This window comes from Cyanistes caeruleus, chromosome 1 (assembly GCF_971803275.1).
Source record: "Cyanistes caeruleus chromosome 1, bCyaCae1.hap1.1, whole genome shotgun sequence".
Classification (NCBI taxonomy): domain Eukaryota; kingdom Metazoa; phylum Chordata; class Aves; order Passeriformes; family Paridae; genus Cyanistes; species Cyanistes caeruleus.
In genome coordinates this window covers 3,881,934-3,890,794 of record NC_141701.1, presented here as the reverse complement: position 1 = coordinate 3,890,794, position 8,861 = coordinate 3,881,934, and the positions used below count along the sequence as shown (strand labels likewise).

The 8,861-nt window shown below is 39.0% G+C and overlaps 1 long non-coding RNA gene across 1 annotated transcript; it reads right to left on the bottom strand.

The window, feature by feature from the left end:
- Window positions 1–6,972: 6,972 nt before the first annotated feature.
- LOC111925237 (uncharacterized) lies at window positions 6,973–8,655 on the bottom strand. Its single transcript, XR_002862136.2, has 3 exons — window positions 8,370–8,655; window positions 8,186–8,273; window positions 6,973–8,099 (listed from the first exon to the last, which is right to left on the bottom strand). It is a non-coding gene; the product is annotated as an uncharacterized LOC111925237 (long non-coding RNA).
- Between the last annotated feature and the right edge of the window lie 206 nt (window positions 8,656–8,861).

Genomic DNA, 8,861 nt, shown 5'->3' with positions numbered 1-8,861 from the left:
GTTAAAGAAATTTGTGCAGTGGCACCTGGGGACATGGTTTAGTGCTGAACAGGGTGGGTTTGCTGCGCTGATGGTTGGACTTGATAATCTTACAGGTCTTTTTCAACCTCAAGGATTCTGTGATTCTCTGAATACAAAAGAAATAAAAGTTGAACTGTCACGGTTCACGTGTTGAACAGCCTTTATTTTCTGGAATAAAAGGTAGTAATTTTTTCTTAGGGGTCCTTTAGTTACCCCAAATTTAAGATGAACTTGCACACAGCAGTAGCATCAGGCTGGAATCCTCAGACAAGAGACTTACAACATGATGAATTCCCCTCACCTAACTGCAGATATCTACAGCAGGACATCTGCTTCAGAAATGGTTCTTCAGGCTCTTAAAATAGTCAGTAAAAAGCTGGTCAACAGAATTTATATTGAACTGGATGCAGGTGCCTATTTAAGGAGATGAATCACATCCTGAAGTCATTGACTACACAAATGAGCTCTCTATTACCTTTGACAGGAACCAAGAGTGATTTCCTCAGATGTGCACTGTAGATACCAACTCCTAAAGATCCCAATTTAGTATATTTTACAGTCACACTGATTTCTCATTAAAGCTCTTTCTTCCAGTCTAAGCTGTTACAAAACCTATGCAGGCTTCAGCTAGGAGCTCACAGCTCCCCATGCACAGGATGTGAATGAATAATTATTATTTTGTACACTGAGGAAATCTGGTGTGTAAAATGTGTGTTGGAAAAGTCAATGCAGTTGCATCCATTTATGCCTGCACCAAGTAAAATAACTCCATGTCCAACATTGTTATTCAGCAAATGCATCCTGTAGCCAGTGCACATATCAAGATTAACTTGTAAAGCAGCTGTGTTAAAAAAGAACTTTTTCTGACCTGTCATTAAGTCAGTACTAACTCCCCTTCAGTCAATAGGGGCACGACAGTGTAAAATTTACAGGCAGATGGAAGTTACAAGAATGCACCTTTTTCATGTTTTGTAAACTCAAGGTCCATTTTTTTTTGTGAAAAGGGAGAATAAACAGAGTGATAAGGGAGTGAATCAAATTTGATTTTATGTTGTCCTGCAGTCTATCAAGTCCAGGTAAAAGTGAACAAAACTGTATTTAATAGAATCTTTTGGTGGTTGCATAACTTGAGCACAAGCAACAAATCAAACCCATGCAAATTTTCCCCACACTGTAAATTTACACCATTTGCAACAGGGTTTTTGGCAGCAGCATTTTATGGTGATCTTGTTATTATTTATAAACACAAAATCTATTTTTGTCATCTTCACTTTATTTGACATTAATGTATTATTTTTTCAACAGAATTCCTACAATCATTAATGTGCATCTTGCATATACATTATTAAAATGTGCCTCTGAAGAATGTAACATGTTAAATGGGAGTAGTAAAGGCAACATGTTCCATTTCAACTCCAAAAGTTGTCCTCCTTCCCTTAGCTCCTTTCTAAAAAGAAAATATTAAATTTCTTTTATGTACACTTGATCTATATTTTGCTTTTCTGGTGAATACATATAAATTTCCTTTTGGCCTTTCTTTGAATTAATGAAGAAGATATATTCTCTTTTTTTTCCTAACAGTAATTGATGATTAGCAAATGTGACTTTACTCACACCAGTAAAACAGCTGTGAGGATTTAATAGGCAAATTAATTGTTCTGTGCAATGAGGTGTGAGTGGGTACAGTACATTTGCTAGGTAGAAACCATTTATGAAGAAATTGTAAATCTACTGTAAAGATGTGGAAACAATGAACAAATTGCCCAGAGAAGCTGTGGCTGCCCCATCTCTAGAGGTGTTCAAGTCCAGATTGGACAGGACTTGGAAAAACCTGGTCTAGTGGAAGGTGTCCCTGCCCTTCAGGAGGTAGAACAAGATTATTTTTAAGGTGTCTTCCAACCCAAACCATTCTATGATTCTATGATGACTAAACAGCAGGTGGAATATTAAATCCTGGAAAGGACAGTGTTGAAAAGAAGAGGGAAAAAAAAAAAAAAGAAAAATATTTTAAGTTGCATCTAAGCTTGAAATAATAGTTGGCTCACATCCTAGAATCCCTCTGAATGTCTTGGCACAAGTTTTCAAGTCTACAATGGGCTTTGGTTGCTAAGAGCTATGAGAAACAGGTAAAAATTGAGAAAATGCCAAATGAGCAAAATCCTGAATAAAGCAAAAAATGAGGGAAGGAAAGTAATGGGTAGCTGCAGATATAGGGAAACAACTGAAATTCTGGTGAAAGAATGAAATGCAAAAGAGTGAAGTCCCAGCACTGGACAAAGCAAACAATGGCTGTGTATCAGCACAACATAATGTCAATCCATAATGTCAGGATGTAAGAAAAGACACAGCTGGTCAGAACAGGACTCATCTTGCTCAGTATTGCCCTGTTCTCACCTGGAAAAGAATAGATTTTCTTTGCAGTAGCTGGTAGAGTGCTGTGCTTTGGATTTAGGATGAGAATAATGTTGATAACACACTGATGATTTAGTTGTTGCTTAGTGCTGAATCAGGGACTTCTTACTCATATTGCCCTGCCAGTGAGGAGACTGGGGATGGACAAAAATCTGGGAGGGGAACACAGCTGGGACATTTGATCCAAAGTGAAATTCCATACCTTATGGCATTGTGCTGAACAATAAAACTCAGAGTGACAATAAAACAAAAACAATAAAACTAAACGAGCAAGTGGCAGCTTCTGCTCAGAAAGCTGGGCCTCACTCAGAATATGGAGAGAAATTGTGCATCACTTCTATGTACATTCTTTCATTCTTATTATAATTTCTGCTTCTTTTTCCATCCTATTAAACTGCTTTAACTCAACCTACAAGATTTAGCTTTGTTCTGATTCTCTCCCCCATCCCACTGCGGGGGTGTGAGTGAACAACTCTCTGTAGATTATCTGCCTGCCGGGTTGACCACGAGTGTCCTGTCTTCAACAGTGCCAGCCTCCCAGAGAAAGAGGGTAAAACAAGATATTTCCTAAATGAACTTTATGTGTTCCACTCCAGAGGAGTGCCTTAAGCAATTTAAATCACATGGGATAAGATTCAGTGAAAGATTTGGATGTAAGTACCCACATGTGAGCATTCCATGGAAACTAAGACTAACTCCACGTGATACACAAAAACTAGAAAGAATTTAGCTGGAACTGCCAGTCTTTTTCAGGATGAGCTCTTTCACTTTCTAGGCTCCTGTAAATACATGGATCTGCACTACCCTGAGTGTCACAGGAACTCTGACATCTCCTCCACCTGTAGACATCTGTAACAAAGTTCTAAATTTAGAATCATAGAACCATAGAATGGATAGGGTTGGAAGGGACCTTAGAGATTTTATAATTCCACCCCTCGCTGCCATGGACCAGGGGTTGCTCAAAGCTCCATCCAGCCTGTCCTGACCATCTCCAGGACTGGGGAGTCTACAGCCTCTCAGGTGTCTTCACCTATGGCTCACTCACACATCTAAACATGGACATCATGGACAAAGTATATGCTCATTAATGAGAAATAGGGTTCATTAAGAAGGTTTAATTTTTGTGGTGACTGTGCCTCTCTGAATCACCACTGCTTGCCTGATTTCAGAAGCACAGGTTCATCCTAGGAACAATAGTTCTAGTCTGAACAAACCTCCCCCACATGACCTTTAGATTGGATATTAGGAAATAGTTGTTCATTGAAAGGGTGGTTGGGCACTGGAACAGGCTGCCCTGGGCAGCGGTGGAATCACCATCTTTGGAAATTCCCTTGGAATGTGTGTAAATGTGACACTTAAGGATATTTTTTGTGGTGAACTTGGAGGTGCTGGGTTCATGGTTGGGATGAAGATCTGAGAGGTTTTTTTTCAATCATAATGATTTCTTGATTCCACAGGTTTGATTTGGGTTTTTTTAGCAGGTAGTAAGCAGGAAGCAATTCCTCGTTTGTTTTTAATAAGGACCCAGTATTGGCAGGAACACTCCTTAGGCTTGGCCATCTTCTTAAGGGATGAAATCATAACTTTTTCGTAAGACATCACTCTTTTTTGCATTTTTCTCCCAGATAACTTCCAACTCTCCTGACCAGGAGAATGAGCTGCTGCTTGAAAACAAGGCAGCTTTCAGTCAGTGATGCCAACTCATGGCACCAAATCTGGGCTTTGTGAGCATTTTCTGTCTGGCCTAAAGTAATCCTTGAATTCCCTCATGGGAAGGGGAGAAGTCTCTGCAGTGTGAGATGCATCTCTGCTCTAGAGACCTATTTTAGGATGGGATACAGGAAGCAGGAGCTCACACATGCTTTGCTTTTAACAACTCAGCCTGTCTGTTTATCCTAGGACTATCATTATGGTCTCTGCTTTATTACATTAACTCAGCAAAAGCACGCACATGTGTCAAGTGCTTCAGTGAATAGACTTAAGCACATGATTAACTTTAAGAGTGTGCTTAAGTACTTTGCTAAATCAGGACTTCTATGTTTTCCCCTCTCAGTACATCTGGTCGATTTGCATATATTTTCCATATAAAGAAGTTCATTTTCAGAGCAAAATGAAACTATTTCCTTGCCTGCACATTCGGTGGTACTGCTGCTGTAGCTAACTTAGACAAATTTAGTCCCTCTTCCCTTCCCACAAGTCACCAGCTGGTTGTTCCAACAACTGCAGGGATTGTGCTGGAGTGACTCAGATCAGAGCTGTTTGGTGAACTGGATTAAGGAAATATTTAAGGTGCCAAGTAATCATTCTGTCACATAATCAGTATGTTACGGATTGGAAAGGACCTTATAGTCATCACCTTCCACCAGCCCAGGTTGCTCCAAGCCCCCCACAGCCTGGACTTGAACACTTCCAGGGATGAGGCAACCAAAAATTCTCTGGACAACGTGTGCCAGGGCCTCCCCACCCTCACAGTAAAGAGTTTTTTCCTAATATTTACTCTAACTCTATCCTCTTTCATCTTAACGTCATTTTCCCATTTCTCATGACTTCATGCCCTTATGAAAAGTCCCTCTCCAGCTCTGTTTTATCCCCCATTCAATAAATATTTATTTATGTACACTGTAAGTATAATTTTAGTGAGTTTTGTCCTGGATTAGTTTATGATACACTGTGCAACCTCACTGCACAAAGAGTCGATAAAGCAGATATAGTAAAGTGATCAGATCTGGAAGGTGTTTAAACTGTCATCAGCCAAAGAAATGTACTAGAAACTGTTGATCTGCAGTGTGGGGGACTATGATAAATTCAGAAGACATTGCACTGTATATCCTTACAGGACTTTTTTCCTAAAAAATCTGTATTTAGGTATTTCAATGAAAATGGAAGAAATCAATAGGTTCATTTTCAGCCATGTTGCTAACAGAAAACAAAATATCATGCAAAACAGCTGTAATTATTGTCATTATTTGAAATTACCTAGAATGAGAATGCAGCATGAAAAAAGTCCTGATTAAAGCCAAATTATGTTGGCTCTAATGTTAAAAAATATTTTTTCCTGGTTTAGAGCCTGTTTTCCCATAATAATAAACTTCTTGTGTCAGCAGAGACAGAGGAACCAGAAATGAGCATTGTTACAGGTTAGTTTTGGTCCCAGGCCATAAGTGACAATACAAAAAACATTAATCACTGCAGGAAAAAAAGGAGCACTCAGTACCAGATCAGCTCCTCCTCTGCATTCTGCTGGGTCTGTTGGATCAACAAAATATTCTTGGATTGGGACATTTTGGGAGAGCTGGATATGTTTAAGGAGCTGGCATTCTCTGCTGTCTTTATAGGAGTAAAAGGACAATATGCAGCTCTGAGTAGTTTAATCCCTTGAACTATAGTTTTGTCCACCCATAAACTCTTAAAAGAAAATCTAGCAGACAAGTGTGTGCTGCTTTTAATAACACTTGTGGAATTTCTTCACTGTCAAAAAGGGAATTCATTAAGTTTAATGTGAGGCTGACAAGAAAAAATTGTTGTTCAGTTCTGTTGCTGAGTCCTAGTAATTAGTGTGTGGCCTAATAGCCTATTACTGCTTAATGTTTTATTTTTCTACCAATTAAAAACCAAGAGCTTCTTCTCTGTGACACATGAACTTACTCTATGACCTCATGTAGATGAAATTTGAAACTCAAAATATTTATATACAACAATTATATTTAATTTCTATTGAATTATATATATTTAATTATTAACTTAATTGTTTAATTTAATATATTTTCATTCTGAAAAATATTTGGAAGGCCCTCATTAAACATGATTCCTTCAGGAATCTGTGTTATAGACTAGAAAATGTGTTTCTCCATTCTTTGTCCCAGATATTTAGCTGAATTTTACTCGTATTCTTACGTTGGAAAAGGCACTTAGGCCAAAAATGTAAAACCTGAGTATCTTTTGGGAAACTTGAGTTCCAGAGTCAGCCCTTAAAGTTTTAATTTAAAGCATTCCGCGTCTCAGAAATTCTGAGTGACTTTATCTCCCCCCAAAAGTTGACAGAACATTTAGTAACTGGCTGGGAAAACACAGCTTTGTACATAATTAACAGATTATAGCAAGTAAAACCTGAGAGTATTCCCATCTACTTATAATTGCTCTCAGCTGAACCTGATGCAGATGATTTCAGCTGTTATTTTTAATCAATGTTCTTAACGATCAGTTATCGTATTGTAATACATGTCAAAGCTTGATCTGCAGTTTGAGACTTTTGTTCCCAACACTGTGCAACATAACACAAAATTCCTGCACTCATAACTCAGAGTCTAAAGAGAAATTATGCCTGAAAAAGGAGGCAGATTGATTAGACAATATATTCTTTCTGTGTGCTTTCCAAGCAAGTAGATAATCAGATAATGGACAAAGCAGTTTAAGCCTTAATTACTATCTACAAACCCATTTTAGACAAAGCCTACCAAAGAAAATCTTGAAATGTTTTTCTGCTCTTTTCTTCAAACAACATTTTCATCGCTCATGATACAGAAAAAAAAAATAAATTGATTTGAACAGAAATAGTTTGGCTTCTTTATTTGAGAGTGTGTTCAAGTGGATTACTCATTTTTACAAAATTAACATTTATGAGCCATTGCCTACAATAAGCCAGGGTTTAGGTAGAAACAGCTGCCTTGGTTTATCAGTTACCATTATTTGATACTTAGGGGCAACCATTGTTCACACTTGCAAACTGGAGGAAAATAAATTACCAACAAAGCTGGATATGATCCCAATTAATATATCTTATGAGATGATTAAACTCACAGTACTATTGACTAAATCTCTCTGGATTTTCCATTTTTGTTTGCCCAGCATGCAGAATTTATCCCCTTTGCTGGTTTAATTACCTCTGGCTATGTTTACCCTGACATCATTATGAGATGATAGAAAAATAAAAAGCAGTGTCAATTACTTCCAAAGACAACGAAGTTAATCTCTGTGGATAATGGAAAAGGTGATTGAAAGATGGATTGTTCAGGAAAACAATTAGCACAGGCACCTTGAGCCCTAAATGGGTTATCTTTTGTAAATCCTTGAGTCACAGGAAGCAAACCAAGTTAACACATCATTGTTTAGTTCAGCTCAATTAGAGGCCAAAGTAATTGGGAAAAATATGCTTTCCATGAAGCAACATGCAATGCAAGCTGATATGAACTCCCAACTCTGCATCTCACCACGAGCAGGGAAAGAATCAGAGGGGCACAGATATGGAATCATGGAATCACAGAATCATTGAGGCTGGAAAAGTCCAAACATTAATTTAGCACTGTCAGGTCCACCACAGAACCATGCCCTGAACTGCTGCTTCTACACATTTTTTGAACACTTCAAAACTTAGTGGTGACTCCAACACTTCTCTGAGCAGCCTTTTACAATGTTAGACCATCCTTGCAGTGAGGACAATTTTCCTAATATCCAATCTAAACATCCCCTGGGGCTACTTGAGGCCATTTCCTCTCGTTCTGTTGCTTGTTACCTGAAAGAGCTGTGGAAAGGAAGGCAAAACCCTGACCCCATGTGAATCAGTTGAGTGAAAATTGATGTGTTTTCATTCCTTCCACAAAGCAGAGCTCCTTTGAGTTTATCTGAGACTTCCTGATGGCAGCAAAGTCGTGCAACTGTGGGACCTCTACCTTTATAGCAGAAAAAAGATCAAAAGAGTTCTTTAGTGAAGTATGAAAAGCATGAGTGAAAAGAAGGGTTGTCAGCTAGAACATACCATGTTACCATGCATCCTGGCCAGAAGCAGAGCAGGCAGATCAGGGAGGCAAGGCAGGTGCAAAGGGAAGAGATGGCAACACTCATTCCTGGTTCAGAAAAATACACAGAAAAATTCAAAAATTCAAAAATTAAACAGGGGTGTTGTGCAGAAGTTGCATGTTCATTAAGGAAAGAATATTTACCTGATCCATGCTATCCTCATCCTCTTGCCTTGGGCTTTTCCTGTTATTTTTATACCTGGTGGCCTGGCAGGAGAATCTTTGGGAATATTTTATTACTCATATGATATGTGTAGCTGTCTTAGGCAAAGTGAAAAGGGGATTCCAGGGAGGGGCAATGAAGCTGAGTCTTGAGTAGGTCATGGGAGGAGAGACTGAGGGAGCTGGAAGTGTTTAGAAAAGGAGACTCAGGGAAGACTTTCTCACTCTCTACATCACCCTGAAAGGTGATTGGAGCCAGGTGGGACTCATCCCCTTCCACCAGGAAATTAATGATAGGACAGAAGGAAATGCCTCAAGCTGTGCTAGGGGAGGTTCAGGTTGGACATCAGGAAGAATTTCTTCCTGAAAAGGAAGGCTTCCAGGGGAGGTGGTGGAGTCCCTGTCCCTGGAAGTGTTCAGGAAACAACTGGATGTGGCATTCAGTGCTCTGGTTAACAAAGGTGCTGGTTGGTC